Source organism: Neoarius graeffei, chromosome 18 (assembly GCF_027579695.1).
Source record: "Neoarius graeffei isolate fNeoGra1 chromosome 18, fNeoGra1.pri, whole genome shotgun sequence".
NCBI classification, from domain to species: Eukaryota; Metazoa; Chordata; class Actinopteri; order Siluriformes; family Ariidae; genus Neoarius; species Neoarius graeffei.
In genome coordinates, this window is record NC_083586.1 from 6,750,650 (window position 1) to 6,767,540 (window position 16,891).

A 16,891-nucleotide genomic window follows, 5' to 3' on the forward strand; every position below is an offset into this window, starting at 1 on the left:
TATTTGCCATTACTTTCTCCAACTGTTGTGACAGATTACAGGGAACGGCCTGGATTTAAGAGACAAATACATGTTCCTCTTATTTTGAACACTTATTTGTAGGCAGTGCTTAATTTGTAAAGTGGGAGGTCCCGGAGCGCGGAGGATGAGCGGCTCCGGTGCGGAAAAAAAGAGGAGAGGAGAGGGGAGGGGGGCGCGGCGCTGCGCTTCTGGGCATGTTTTGTAATAACACTGCAAAATATAGCTGCAAGCAGCAATGTGGGGGCCAAGCAGCATTGGTGCGACGGATTCGTCTTGACCCAAGGATTCCAGATATAGTGGAATTTTGTTTCTACCCAAAAAGCATCATGAGATATGAGCTAGAAGTCATTTTCCCTAGTTATAGCGACCTCTAGCGGCCAGTCAGATTCGTCTTGACCCAAGGATTGCAGAGATAGTGGAATTTTGTTTCTACCCAAAAAGCATCATGAGATATGAGCCAGAAGTCATTTTCCCTAGTTATAGCGCCCCCTAGTGGCCAATTTGTTCCAAATGTTTTGTGGCCCTTTGTGGCGGTGTGTGCCATAATGCCACCAAGTTTTGTTAAGATACGCCAAAGGGCAGGCGAGATATGGGCACACTTCCTGTTTCGCGTCTGCACAGCCAAATTTGATTGGCTGCCACGGCCAAACACTTATGAAATTCAAAACTCTGAGCATAAGTTTTGTGCGGCTTGGTCCACTTATGCTACATACCAAGTCTGGGAAAAATTGTCCAAAATTTGAGGGAGGAGAAGCATTTTAATTGATTTTCACCAAATTCAAAATGGCGGAAAATCTCCTGTGTGGAATATGACGAGATAGGGCGCGTTGGATTCGTGTTGACTGAAGGATTCCAGCAATACTAAGGTTTTGATGATCAGACATACGGTTCAAAAGTAACAAGCAGAAATGTACTTCCAAATTTGACTTATTGGTGGCGCTAGAGTTTTTGAGGTGGTGAGCTGAAATTTGCTGGGAAGAACCTTGAGGCAGCCTAGAATCATGGTGCCAAATTTCACAACCTCTCGTCAGACGGTTCTATGGGTTGCCATAAAAATTCATTGATTTTAACATAATTCAAAATGGCGGACAATCCCCAAGGCAGAATATGACGTCATAGGATCCGATGGATTCGGCTTCACCCAAGGATTCCAGAGATACTGGAATTTTGTTTCAACCCAAAAGGTATGAGATATGAGCCAAAAGTCAATTTTCCTAGTTATAGCGCCCCCTAGGGGCCAATTTGTTCCAATTGTTTTGTGGGCCTTTTTGGAGGGGTGTGACATCATGCCACCAAGTTTTGTTAAGGTAAGCCAAAGGGCGGCCGAGATATGAGCACACTTCCTGTTTTGCGTCTGCGCAGCCAAATTTGATTGGCTGCCACGGCCAAACGCTTAAGAAATTCTAAACACTGAGCAGAAATTTTGTGCGGCTTCGTCCAATTATGCTACCTACCAAGTCTCGGCAAAATTGGTCAAAAACTGAGGGAGGAGAAGCATTTTAATTGATTTTCACAAAATTCAAAATGGCGGAAAATCTGCCAGGTGGAATATGACGTCATAGGGCGCATTGGAGTCGTGTTGACGGATGGATTCCAGCAATACTAAGATTTTGACAATCAGATGTATGGTTCAAAAGTAACAAGCAGAAATGTACTTCCAACTTTGACCTGTTGGTGGCACTAGAGAGTTTGAGGTGGTGAGTTGAAATTTGCTGACCAGAACCTTGAGGGAGCCTAGAATCAGTGTGCCAAATTTCACAACCTCTCGTCAGACGGTTCTATGGGTTGCCTTAGAATTTCATTGATTTTAACATAATTCAAAACGGCGGAAAATCCGCAAGGCAGAATATGACGTCATAGGATCCGATGGATTCGGCTTGACCCATGGATTCCAGCGATAGTGGAATTTTGTTTCTACCCAAAAAACATCATGAGATATGAGCCAAAACTCATTTTTCCTAGTTATAGCGCCACCTAGCGGCCAATTTGTTCCAATTGTTTTGTGGGCATTTTTGGAGGGGTGTGGCATCATGCCACCAAGTTTCGTTAAGATAAGCCAAAGGGCAGGTGAGATATGAGCACACTTCCTGTTTTGCGTCTGCGCAGCCAAATTTGATTGGCTGCCACGGCCAAACGCTTATGAAATTCAAAACACCGAGCATAATTTTTGTGCGGCTTGGTCCACATATGCTATCAACCAAGTCTGGGAAAAATTGGTCAAAAATTGAGGGAGTTGAAGCATTTTAATTGATTTTCACAAAATTCAAAATGGCGGAAAATCTACCTGGTGGAATATGACGAGATAGGACGATTTGGATTCGATTTGACCGAAGGACTCCAGAGATACTAAGATTTTGACGATCGGACGTACGGTTCAAAAGTAACAAGCAGAAATTTACTTCCAACTTTGACCTGTTGGTGGTGCTAGAGAGTTTGAGGTGGTGAGCTGAAATTTGCTGAGAAGAACCTTGAGGCAGCCTAGAATCAGTGTGCCAAATTTCACAACCTCTCGTCAGACGGTTCTATGGCTTGCCATAGAATTTCATTGATTTTAACAAAATTCAAAATGGCGGAAAATCCTCAACTCAGAACACGACGTCATAGGGTGCGATGGATTTGTCTTGACCCAAGGATTCCAGAGATAGTGGAATTTTGTTTCTCCCCAAAACGCATCATGAGATATGAGCCAAAAGTAATTTTTCCTAGTTATAGCGCCCCCTAGCGGCAAAGTTATTCCAAATTTTTTGTGGGCGTTTGTGGAGGGGTGGGGCATCATGCCACCAAGTTTCGTTAAGATATTCCAAAGGGGGGCAGAGATATGAGCACACTTCCTGTTTCGCATCTGCGCAGCCAAATTTGATTGGCTGCCACGGCCAAACGCTTCTGAAATTCAAAACACTGAGCATAACTTTTGTGCGGCTTTGTCCACTTATGCTATCAACCAAGTCTGGGAAAAATTGGTCAAAAATTGAGGGAGTTGATGCGTTTTAACTGATTTTGACAAAATTCAAAATGGCGGGAAAACTATATGGGCGGAAAATGACGTCATGGGGTCCGTTGGATTCGTCTTGGCCCAAGGATTCCAGCGATACCAAGTTTTTGAAAATCGGACCAACAGTTCAAAAGTTACAAGCAGAAATGTACCTGCAACTTTGACCTGCTGGTGGCGCTAGAGGTTTTAAAGGAGAGGCCTGAAATTTGCTGAGAGGAATGTTGACACTGTCTAGAATCAGTGTGCAAAATTTCACAACTTTTTACCAGACGGTTCTATGGGCTGCCATAGACTTGCAGAGGCGGAAGAACGTTGAATAATAATAAGAAACAGTAGAAACACTATGGGTGCCTTCGCAGCTTCGCTGCTTGGCCCCCAATTAAGTTCATCTGCAGATATTTTGTGGATGTCGTTTCATGAGAGAAATCACCAACAAGACAGATATCAAAATCAGACATTAACACTAAATAAACTTGCATTTTTTAATTTAATTATTATTATTATTTTTTTTTTGTTACATAGTCAAAAGAGGTGTCGGATCACCGGATCCAGTGTAAATAGCTGCCGGAGCCAACGCCCGAGGTTCCGGAGCGCGCTCCGGCTTGCTCCCCCTCAAATTAAGCGCTGTTTGTAGGACACTGCCTCTGATCTGTCCTACAGTCTACCAACAGCAAAGGAACACAACGCTAACTAATAGCTACTACAGAAGAACAAAGAGGTTACAATGGGTTATTTTAGCCTATTTGGTTACACACTCGCCGCCACAGAATGTTAACACCAATGTAATGCCTTTTCTGGCTAATTTTATTCGTCTTACCTCCAACAAAGTGGTCACTACACAAGCGCTGGTATGCCGCTATCCATCTTCTCCGTCGGTCAGCATCTACCGGGATCCGATAAAATGATAACCCTTGCCTTGTTTGTTGATGGTTACTACATCCAGGTGCACAACAATATAGTGGCATGATGGAAGTCTTGCTGAAAATAAACACTTTCTTTGCTGCCGTTCCTCAATGTTGGCTGTGGTAAACTACTGGTAGTACACGTCCAAAATGGCAGCCGCATTTGTCGTGACATCACGTGAAAATGGTCCATACTTTAGATAATGTAGCTCCACTTCAAAGAAAATAATTCAAGAGAAAAAAAATACTAGCACCCTGGTAAAACGATCACACACACACACACACACACACACACACCTTAAAACATAAAATTAGAAAATTATGTAAAAGTTGATAGTATCCCAATAAGCATGGAAAGAGAGTCTCTTGAACTATACAGACAAGCTGCTTGATCAATGTTTCTCTCTACTCCAAAAGAAGATAAAAATAATCCTAGATTCTTTCTTACAGTGGTGCTTGAAAGTTTGTGAAATTTTAGATTTTATGCAGAAATATAGAAAATATGACCTAAAACATCATCAGATTTTCACACAAATACTAAAAGTAGATAAAGCGAAACCGGTTAAACAAATGAGACAAAAATGTTATACTTGGTCATTTATTTATTGAGGAAAGTGATCCAATATTACATATCTGTGAGTGACAAAAGTATGCGAACCTCTAGGATTGGCATTTAATTTGAAGGTGAAATTAGAGTCAGGTGTTTTCAATCAATGGGATGACAATCAGGTGTGAATGGGCACCCTGTTTTATTTAAAGAACAGGGATCTATCAAAGTCTGACCTTCACGACACGTTTGTGGAAGTGTATCATGGCACAAACAAAGGAGATTTCTGAAGACCTCAGAAAAAGCGTTGTTGATGCTCATCAGGCTGGAAAAGGTTAGAAAACCTTCTCTAAAGAGTTTGGACTTCACCAAACTGTGGTCAGACAGATTGTGATAATGGAGGAAATTCAAGACCATTGTTACCCTCCCCAGGAGTGGTCGACCAACAAAGATCATTCCAAGGGCAAGGCGTGTAATAGTCGGTGAGGTCACAAAGGACCCCATAGTATCGTCTAAGCAACTGAAGGCCTCTCTCACATTGGCTAATGTTAATGTGTCCACCATCAGGAGAACACTGAACAACAATGGTGTGCATGGCAGGGTTGCAAGGAGAAAGCCACTGCTCTCCAAAAAGAACATTGCTGCTCATCTGCAGTTTGCTAAAGATCATGTGGACAAGCCAGAAGGCTATTGGAAAAATGTTTTGTGGATGGATGAGTCCAAAATAGATTTTTTTTGGTTTAAATGAGAAGCGTTATGTTTGGAGAAAGGAAAACACTGCATTCCAGCATAAGAACCTCATCCCATCTGTGAAATATGGTGGTGGTAGTATCATGGTTTGGGCCTGTTTTGCTGCATCTGGGCCAGGACAGCTTGCCATCATTGATGGAACAATGAATTCTGATTTATACCAGCTATTTCTAAAGGAAAATGTCAGGACATCTGTCCATGAACTGAATCTCAAGAGAAGGTGGGTCATGCAGCAAGACAACGACCCTAAGCACACAAGTCGTTCTACCAAAGAACGGTAGACGTGTTGTGAAGATCAGACTTTGATAGATCCCTGTTCTTTAAAGGAACAGTCCACCGTACTTTCATAATGAAATATGTTCTTCTCTGAATTGAGACGAGCTGATCCGTACCTCTCCGAGCTTTGTGCGACCTCCCAGTCAGTCAGACGCGCTGTTACTCCTGTTAGCAATGTAGCTAGGCTCAGCATGGCCAATGGTATTTTTTGGGGCTGTAGTTAGATGCAACCAAACTCTTCCACGTTTTTCCTGTTTACATAGGTTTATATGACCAGTGACATGAAACAAAGTTCAGTTACACAAATTGAAACGTGGCGATTTTCTATGTTATGGAACGTCCGCACTATAATGACAGGCGTACTAACACCTTCTGCACGCTTCGACAGCGCATTGATACCTTCACTCAGGAGTGAAGGAAAAACGTGGAAGAGTTTGGTCGCATCTAACTACAGCCCCAAAAAATACCATTGGCCATGCTGAGCCTAGCTACATTGCTAACAGGAGTAACAGCGCGTCTGAGTGACTGGGAGGTCGCACAAAGCTCGGAGAGGTACGGATCAGCTCGTCTCAATTCAGAGAAGAACATATTTCATTATGGAAGTACGGTGGACTGTTCCTTTAAATAAAACAGGGTGCCCACTCACACCTGATTGTCATTCCATTGATTGAAAACACCTGACTCTAATTTCACCTTCAAATTAACTGCGAATCCTAGAGGTTCATAGACCTTTGCCACTCACAGATATGCAATATTGGATCATTTTCCTCAATAAATAAATGACCAAGTATAATATTTTTGTCTCATTGTTTCACTGGGCTCTCTTTATCTTTACTTTTAGGACTTGTGTGAAAATCTGATGTTGTTTTCGGTCATATTTATGCAGAAATATAAAAAAAAATTATAAAGGGTTCACAAACTTTCAAGCACCACCGTAATACTTTTACAAAATGAACTAGAAATAAGACCGCCACAGACACATGCACACCAGGCAAAAATATCAAGCTAGACAATTTGATAAGTATCCGTGTTGAGAACAATATAACTACATAAGAGCAGTGATTGATGTTTTACTCCCCTTAGATAGTTCAAACTAATTTCACTTATTTCCTCATCAAAATCTTCATCTTGTAGATCCCTGACCTACATGATTCTTCAAACAGATAACACCAGAAGCAATAAAACCTCTTCCAAAAATAAACAATTATTCTTTTAGCAGTGGCTATGTATCCTTTAAACTAGCAGTTGTCAGACCCTTGATTAAAAATCCTGACTTTGACCCCTGTCAGCTAACCAACTATAAGCCAATATCAAACCTCCCCTTTATTTCCAAGATTCTAGAAAATGCTGTTGCATAGCATTTATGCTCATATCTACATCGGAATAACATTCATGAAATGTATCAGTCAGGATTTAGACCTCATCACAGCACAGAGACAGCACTGGTTAAAGTAGTAAATGACCTACGGTTGGCATCTGATCAGGGCTGTGTCTCCCTGCTTGACCTTAGTGCAGTCTTTGACGCCATTGATCATTCCATTCTCCTGGATAGACTAGAAAATGTTGGGGGAATTAAAGGAACGGCCCTCTCCTGGCTCAGGTCTTGTTTAACTGACTGCTGTCAGTTTGTTGATGTAAATGGTGATTTTTCTATGCATACTGAGGTAAAGTTCAGTGTTCCACAAGGTTCCGTCTTAGACCCACTGCTTATTTTTTTTACTTTATACATGTGACCTCTGGGTAATATTTGTAAGCATGATATTAGCTTCCATTGTTATGCTGATGACACACAGTTGTATGTTTCCGCAAAGCCAGATGAGAGACAACAGCTTAATAAAATTGAGGAATGCGTAAAGGACATTAGAAACTGGATGCTTATTAACTTCCTTCGACTTAACTCTGACAAGACAGAAGTACTTATACTAGGACCACATGCAGGAAGAAGTAGATTTTCTGATTACACAGTAACTCTGGATGGCCTTTCTGTTTCTTCACATGTGACAGTGAAAGACCTCAGTGTGATCATTGACTCCAGTCTTTGGTTTGAAACTCGTATCGAGACTCATAACATTACCTAGTTAGCTTTCTTCTCATCTCACAAATATTGCTAAGATAAGAAATGTCACTACATGATGCAGAAAAACTAGTTCATGCTTTTGTTATCTCAAGGTTGGATTATTGTTATGCCTTCCTGTCTGGACGTTCCAATAAGTGCATAAGCAAGCTCCAATTAGTTCAAAATACAGCAGCAAGAGTCCTTACTAGAACTAGAAGATATCACCCCCATCTTATTCACATTGTAGTGGCTCCTAATCAAATTTTGCATCGATTATAAAATAATATTATTGTTGACCTTTAAAGCACTGAGTGGTCTTGCACCACAGTACCCAAGTGAAATTCTGGTCCTTTATGACCCCACCACGCCTACTTTGATCGAAAAGTGCAGGCTATCTGTTGGTACCTCATGAAATTAAGGTTACATCAGGGGGCAGACCTTTTTCTTACAAAGCCCCACAGTTATAGAACAGCCTTCCAAGTAGTGTTCGGGACTCAGACAGACACAGTCTCAGTGTTTAAGTCTTGGTTGAAAACATCTCTTTTTAGTCAAGCCTTTTGTTAATAGTTTTTTTTTATTAGGTAAAAGAGCAGATCTGGAGGGTCCTCAGGCATAGTGTTTTTTGGTAAACTGAGATGTATGGATGCTGTCGCCCCATCACTCAGGTTTGTTGACGGTGTAGTGGCTGGCTGCTTTATGTCCCAGGGCTTCCACATGTCTGTGTTACTTTCGGGCTCTCCCTTTTAGTTATGCTGTTATAGTTGGTCTTGCCCGAGTTCCTGCTTGCACTCGGAACACAATGTACACTTTTCTTAACCATTAGGTGACAATGGGCAAACCTAACAATCTGCATTTCTCACACTCTCTCTGTTGAGTTACATATCACTCCTGAGATACCAATGATGCTGACCTCTCCTCTTCTTTGGACCTGCTTGATCCATCCTGATGCCCTACTTCTGGCCGGAGTTCTCATCACTTTTCTCCTGGGGAGGATGGCCCCATATGAACAGTCTAGGTATAGAGCGGCGGCTACAATTATCGACACCTTAATCTTTTGGCCATTGCAAAGTAGAAAAGACTTTCAATACGTAAATTGTGCATGAACACTCAAACTTCCACTAAAAACAAAAAAAAGAGTTGATTCTAGGGATGTTAACCGATGACCATTTGACCGAATCAACGTCAACCGGTTAATTTTTTTTTGGTTGTTGGTTAAAAAAAAAATATATCGTTTTGAAGCTGCCGATTTTGGAGCGGAGAACCTGGAATTCTGTGTTGTAAACGCTTGGGGCATGCCATGCGGTGTAAGGACGACAGCTGACAAATCAGAAACACCCATTCAGTCATGTCCTGCCCTCCTGCCCCAGTTGAAGACAGGACTGGAGGGGGAGTGACAAACGCAGCTTTTATGTCTGTGAGCCAAGTCGGTGACGGCTTCAGAGCAACTTCAATACCATGCAGTAATGACGTGTTGATATTGGTAACGGCGTTATAACGATTGTAGCTAATTAATTGGATTACCCGGCGTTATAACAGCCTTTATTTTAACGCCGTTATTCCCATCACTGAATGTTATGTACTTGACTTTATTTTCAACGCCATCATGGCCAACTGAAACTGTCTCTAAGCTGGAGCCATTTGTCCTCCACTCCAATACAAACCCCTCGACATCAGTGCTGCGTTTGACTAAATGTTTCGCGCTGTAGAAAAGTAATGTGAGTGGAGGGCAGCGACTGGGACTGAATGTGCGGATGCTCGCGGTTAGATTTAGAATAGATTCTAATAATTCCAATTCTAGAATTTTAAACAGGGATGCAAATGGTGCGCCTTTTGGCGGATGACGCCTTTTTCACGGCTGAATTGTGCAGATCCGATTTTTTTTTAGGGGGGGCGTTGGAGTGTCTGAATAATTTCATCAGAGTAAATTCTGTATTAAAATTACTAAATAAGCAAATGCCGTTACAGTCCATGAAACATAGGAAGTATAAGTATGAGAAGAAAACAGTAAATCAGAAAGCTGCGCACATGTGCGCAGCTTTCTGATTTACTGTTTTCTTCTCATACTTATACTTCCTATGTTTCATGGACTGTAATGGCATTTGCTTATTTAGTAATTTTAATACAGAATTTACTCTGATGAAATTATTCAGACACTCCAATGCCCCCCCCCCCAAAAAAAAAAAATTAGATCTGCACGATTCAGCCGAGAAAAAGGCAGCATCCGCCAAAAGGCGCGCCGTTTGCATCCCTGTTTAAACTCATAGGTTAACCGACTTTAACCGGCTAATAAGACTAGGTGGTCGGTTAAGATTTTTTTTAGTTTTCGCCATCCCTAGTTGATTCCCAATTACTTAGCGCATCAGATCACGTGACACCATTCCACAAGTATTGACACCTTTGCACACAGACACCCAGAAGATTATTTATAAATTTTGTTCAGGGTCATTCCATGTCAATTGACACAAATGCCCAAAACCTCCCCAGTGACACCTCTTCAATTTGTTATGAACGCTTTAGATTAGTTCATGCGGAGAGGAAAGATTGGAAAGCATTGTTATTACCTCTGCCAAGGAGGTTGTGTATTCGATGCAGTTTTTTTTTTTGTCCAACAAATTAACTTTATTTGTATAATGCTTTTAACAATAGGCATTGTCACAAACCAGCTTTACAGAAAGGTAGAGATTTTAAATATATGAATTAATAAATGTATCCCTAATGAGCGAGCCTGAGGTGACAATGGCAAGGAAAAACTCCCGTGAGATGTCATGAGGAAGAAACCTCAAAAGGGAACCCGTCCTTATTTGCGTGATGACATATTGCATGATTATAAATAACTCACTTCTATAAGTGTGTCCTATATGGTCAAAAAATGCAATTGTTTGACCAGGAAATTCATTAGATTTTTAACATCAAGTCTATTCTGTTGAAGTTGTCAGCTGTTTATTGATGGAGACTTGAATGCAAAACTGTTCATGACAACTGCAGTCCTAAAGCATGTAGAGCGATGGCTACAATTATCAACAGTCCATAATTAGCAACACCTTTTCAGATTTCCCAATAATTTTTTTAAACATAGGTGTTTCAGTTACAACAGTTATTATTGGTTAATTAATCAACCAGAAGACCACCCCCCCACCCCCCCGAGCTGAAGCATGGTGGAAAGATCATGTACGTTATTACTTATCAAATTCACTGCTGTTTTATGATATCCTTATCGAAACCTACTTTGTTTCTTACTCTTTCATTTGACAGTCAACATTCTGTATTTAAATGCATGTTTGAGACATCAAGTGATGTTTCGATAAAAGTGATCACTTTCACTGGTGTCCATCATTATCGACACCTGCGGCATTACGACTGTTATAGATCAATCTTTCTGTAACATTGTTGAAGTGGATGAAGTATATATATTTGGATATACTATATGTGGTAGATATTTACAACAAACTGCAAAAATATTTTCTAAATGGAATAGAAAAATCTGTACGTTTTAAGCATGTAATTTTTTATGCTAGGAATTTAATTCTGGTCTAATTCTATTTATTGCAATAGGATTCCAAATAGCGGCACGGTGGTGTTGTGGTTAGCACTGTCGCCTCACAGCAAAAAGGTCCTGGGTTTGAGCCTAGCGGCCGACGAGGGCCTTTCTGTGTGGAGTTTGCATGTTCTCCCCGTGTCTGTGTGGGTGTCCTCTGGGTGCTCTGGTTTCCCTCACAATCCAAAGACATGCAGGTTAGACTAATTGGTGGCTCTAAATTAACCGTAGATGTGAACGTGAGTGTGGATGGTGTTTGTCTGTATGTGTTAGCCCCGCAATGATCTGGTGACTTGTCCAGGGTGCACCCCGCCTCTTGCCCATAGTCAGCTGGGACTTGCCATAGGCGCCAGCTTGCCTGAGACACTGTACAGGATAAGTGACTACAGATAATGGATGGATTGATTCCAAATACTCTATAAGCATTCGTTATGAATCGGGGGAATGAATTTTATATATATATATATATATATATTATATTATATATATATATATATATATATATACTTCATCCACTTCAACAATGTTACAGAAAGATTGATCTATAACAGTCGTAATGCCGCAGGTGTCGATAATGATGGACACCAGTGAAAGTGATCACTTTTATCGAAACATCACTTGATGTCTCAAACATGCATTTAAATACAGAATGTTGACTGTCAAATGAAAGAGTAAGAAACAAAGTAGGTTTCGATAAGGATATCATAAAACAGCAGTGAATTTGATAAGTAATAACGTACATGATCTTTCCACCATGCTTCAGCTCGGGGGGGTGGGGGGGGTGGTCTTCTGGTTGATTAATTAACCAATAATAACTGTTGTAACTGAAACACCTATGTTTAAAAAAATTATTGGGAAATCTGAAAAGGTGTTGCTAATTATGGACTGTTGATAATTGTAGCCATCGCTCTACATGCTTTAGGACTGCAGTTGTCATGAACAGTTTTGCATTCAAGTCTCCATCAATAAACAGCTGACAACTTCAACAGAATAGACTTGATGTTAAAAATCTAATGAATTTCCTGGTCAAACAATTGCATTTTTTGACCATATAGGACACACTTATAGAAGTGAGTTATTTATAATCATGCAATATCATCACGCAAATAAGGACGGGTTCCCTTTTGAGGTTTCTTCCTCATGACATCTCACAGGAGATTTTCCTTGCCATTGTCACCTCAGGCTCGCTCATTAGGGATACATTTATTAATTCATATATTTAAAATCTCTACCTTTCTGTAAAGCTGGTTTGTGACAATGCCTATTGTTAACCCTTTGATGCAAAACATGGGTCAAAAGTGACCCGGCTGAGTTTTTATCTTCTATATCTTTGCAATAAATTAATTCCATCATTCAGTATTCAAGGTATTCCTCAATTAACTTGTTTTTGATCATCATGCATCCTTATTTTATTTTTTCCTTTCTTACTTTTTGAATAAAAACCCTTTTTGTATCACTACCCTTCTAATGCACAACATGGGTCAAAAACGACCTGCATTCATTTTCCAGGTTATTTCATGTATGGCTGAGTGTTTCTATGATATACTTTTGAAATAAATTCATTTTGTCATTTACTTTTCCAAATATGCAGTAAATATCTTGTTTTTGTTTAGCACAAATCATCATTTTTATTTTTCCTTTCTTAAGTTATGAACAGGGCGGCACGGTGGTGTAGTGGTTAGCGCTGTCGCCTCACAATAAGAAGGTCCAGGTTCGAGCCCCGTGGCCGGCGAGGGCCCTTCTGTGTGGAGTTTGCATGTTGTCCGCGTGGGTTTCCTCCGGGTGCTCCAGTTTCCCCCACAGTCCAAAGACATGCAGGTTAGGTTAACTGGTGACTCTAAATTGACCGTAGGTGTGAATGTGAATGGTTGTCTGTGTCTATGTGTCAGCCCTGTGATGACCTGGCGACTTGTCCAGGGTGTACCCCGCCTTTCGCCCGTAGTCAGCTGGGATAGGCTCCAGCTCGCCTGCGACCCTGTAGAAGGATAAAGCAGCTAGAGATAATGAGATGAGAAGTTATGAACAAGCACAGCTTTTGTAATTTTACATCAAGTTTACACGCATGGGTCAGAACCGACCCGCATGCATTTACTACAGCGTTTGGTGGGAACTGTGAATTGTGCTTGTGTCAGACATTTCACAGCTCAGCACGGCGCCCTTTGCCCATCTAATACATGTAAGTAATGTTTTTCAATTGTTCTAACATTACCTTAGAAAAAAATTGATTATGTTTAGGTTACCTTGAGAGTGAGTAGATTACTTGTCAGAAAGTTACAAGTAATTACTATTAGCTACCGAGCTGTTGACATATTCTACTTTAGTTAGCTAATTTTATTGTAGTTGGCTTAGCTAACTACATAGTTAATAAATAAATAACTGGCCCCATTCACTGCTAAAGTAATTACTTGAAACAAATTATTATTATAGTATTAAGACATTTAATTTTAAACCACACTTGGATGACCCATGTGTAGTAATATAAAAAGTATTTTTGTTCATAAAGTAGGAAAGAAAAAATTAAATTAATTATTTGTGGTAATTAAAAACAAGATATTTAAAGAATACTTGGAATATTCAATCATAACATAAATTGATTTCAAAAGATAGAGCAAAGAAAAACTCAGTCAGCATGAAATAACCTGGAAAATGAATGCAGGTGGGCGGCACGGTGGTGTAGTGGTTAGCGCTGTTGCCTCACAGCAAGAAGGTCCTGGGTTTGAGCCCCGGGGCCGGCGAGGGCCTTTCTGTGCGGAGTTTGCATGTTCTCCCCGTGTCCGCGTGGGTTTCCTCCGGGTGCTCCGGTTTCCCCCACAGTCCAAAGACATGCAGGTTAGGTTGACTGGTGACTCTAAATTGACCGTAGGTGTGAATGTGAGTGTGAATGGTTGTCTGTGTCTATTGGCCCTTTTCCACTACCCTTTTTCAGCTCGCTTCAGCTCACTTCAGCCTGACACGGCTCGCGTTTCGACTACCAAAAACCAGCACGACTCAGCTCGCTTCAGCCCTGCTTAGCCCCTAAAACTCGCACCGTTTTGGAGTGGGGCTGAAGCGAGCCAAACTGTGCCGAGTGAGGCTGGGGGCGTGAGCAGACACTCCCCTGTGCACTGATTGGTGAGGAGGAGTGTCCTCACATGCCCACACACGCCCCGCGAGCGCGCTGGGATCTGTAAACACCGTAAACCTGGAAGAAGAAGAATTACGAATTACGAGAATTTCTGAAGCCTTATGCGCCTCGCCTCATCTATACGCTCTTGCCAGTATCTGTTGGCGTTGTCGGTGACAACAAGCCACAGCACCAAGACCAGCAACACTAACGACTCCATGTCCTCCATGTTTATTGTTTACTATTCGGGTCGTGAGACTACCGCTTAAAAGATCGCTGATGTCACTGTTTGCGCTGCTTAACGACATCACCTGACGTCCACCCACTTTCGCTAACTCCACCCAATGTGTCCACCCACTTCCAGCCAGCACAGTTCAGCGCGGTTGTAGTCGAAATGCAACTCCAACAGCCCCGCTCAGCCTGACTCAGCACGGCACGGCTCAGCCGCGTTTGTAGTGGAAAAGCGGCATATGTGTCGGCCCTGTGATGACCTGGCGACTTGTCCAGGGTGTACCCCGCCTTTCGCCCGTAGTCAGCTGGGATAGGCTCCAGCTTGCCTGCGACCCTGTAGAAGGATAAAGCGGCTAGAGATAATGAGATGAGATGAATGCGGGTCATTTTTGACCCATGTTGTGCATTAGAAGGGGTGTGCATATGTTTCGCATCAAAGGGTTAAAAGCATTATACAAATAAAGTTAATTTGTTGGACAAAAAAAAAAAAACTGCATCGAATACACAACCTCCTTAGCAGAGGTAATAACAATGCTTTCCAATCTTTCCTCTCCACATGAACTAAGCTAAAGCATTCATAACTAAGTTATGACACGAATCGACCCTCAGTGAACAATCTACACGTCTTATTAGTGTAACTTAGTTTGTAAACAGAAGGCAACATGGCGGATGAAGAACAGTGAGCAGACCAACATCCTGAAAGAAGCATCAAAGCGGTGGAGATACAAATCACTTCTGGGCACAACTTTAAGGTTAAAACCAGAGCGAGTTGGGCCTTTAGCTTTGAGTTAAAGTAACAGGTTTCGTTGCTGCCAGAGCTAACTGTTAGACAGAGTTCTCTCTCTCCAGGGATCAGGGGCTTAGAGCTCAACACCATACGATTCTTCCAGTAACAAGATCTCCCGGTTCGGGAAACCGTACCTTAAATAGTCTGCTATGATTTAATCCATTTTCATTTTCAATGCTTAAAGTTTTCTGGTTAACCTACTACAGACGGGGTGACGCTACTTAACTGGCTAAAATAAATACGGAGGGGAAGCCTGTGATAAATGAAGTCGGAATTCCGAGAAATAAAGTTTGAATTACGAGGAAGTCGCAATTTAGAGGGGAAAAAAAACCGTAATGGAAATTAACTTTAAGTGAAGATTATTTAAATATTTTCAAGATACAAATAAGCAGGTTAGCCGAACTACAAACCTCTCCTGAGTGGATAAATCGTGCACTACATAGTGTATATGGCATTAGTTCATATTGAACGTAGTTCACTTAAACAGTGAAGTGGTGATGTATTTGGGATTCGACCACGCATCCTTCAGTTTAACTTACCTCAGGGTTTTAAAGCAGAACAAGGTTTTAAATCGTCAAAGCCAGACACAATAACGTGCTTTTATTTGTATAAATCGAGGGGCTAAAGCTGTTCAGGCGAGTGACGGCTTTTTCTTCTCCAATGTTTTCTGTCGGTTGGAGATGCGGCTACTGGACGCGTTACCGCCACCATGTGGCGTTTCAGGGTGGAAGACACCTATCCAGACCCGGCGCCAGACACGGACGGGCCTTGAATTGCTTTGGGGGGGGCACACATTTTATACGCCAAGCCAGGGCAACACAACTGTTTCTAGCAACCCAGGAGAGCAGCACAGACGTGACGAGTTAAATATTCTAAGAAACGTATAAAGCAACCAAAACAACTTTCCAAAATGTATCAAACATTGCTCAGCATATTAAAAGTTTTTTTTTTTGCTCCGCTGGCCTCACAACGCACAAAGCTGATTTCGGGTATCTACCGGAAGATGTCGTGATATGATCCCGTCTAGCAATAAAATGTGATTGGCTGAGACAGCTGCTGATTTACCCAGATACCATTTGAAGAAAAAATGCGATTGGTCGGTTGGTTCATTCCATTCCATTAACCCATTGGTTCCCAAGAAATATTAGTCCACGTTTATAGCAGTGATCCAGAAATTATTATAGTGTTTCTGTACTCACGGATAATAATGAATGAACCGATCAGCCGATTTCGAATAGTTTCAATACATTTTAAATTGAGCACATTTTTCTTTATTATTGTTATACTGAAAAACTTTGACTTGTAGTTTACGTTTTTTTTTTGAGGGAAAAAAAAAACAAAGAAGAAGAAGCTGTAGGCGGCACGGTGGTGTAGTGGTTAGCGCTGTTGCCTCACAGCAAGAAGGTCCTGGGTTCGAGCCCTGGGGCTGGCGAGGGCCTTTCTGTGTGGAGTTTGCATGTTCTCCCCGTGTCCGCGTGGGTTTCCTCCGGGTGCTCCAGTTTCCCCCACAGTCCAAAGACATGCAGGTTAGGTTAACTGGTGACTCTAAATTGACCGTAGGTGTGAATGTGAGTGTGAATGGTTGTCTGTGTCTATGTGTCAGCCCTGTGATGACCTGGCGACTTGTCCAGGGTGTACCCCGCCTTTCGCCCATAGTCAGCTGGGATAGGCTCCAGCTTGCCTGCGACCCT

At 41.7% G+C, this 16,891-nt stretch overlaps 1 protein-coding gene across 3 annotated transcripts in view; it reads right to left on the reverse strand.

Moving 5' to 3' along the window:
• The window catches only part of LOC132865876 (histone-lysine N-methyltransferase PRDM9-like), a 51,317-nt gene extending 35,234 nt beyond the window's left edge, over positions 1-16,083 (reverse strand). Inside the window, exon 1 of one of the 3 annotated variants that reach the window (XM_060898387.1) lies at positions 15,740-16,083. The gene's annotated coding sequence lies outside the window, so the exon portion shown is untranslated. Of the gene's footprint in view, positions 1-3,830; positions 3,876-15,739 lie in introns of those variants that run through there. The other 2 variants (XM_060898388.1, XM_060898389.1) reach the window with 2 other exon arrangements.
• Between the last annotated feature and the right edge of the window lie 808 nt (positions 16,084-16,891).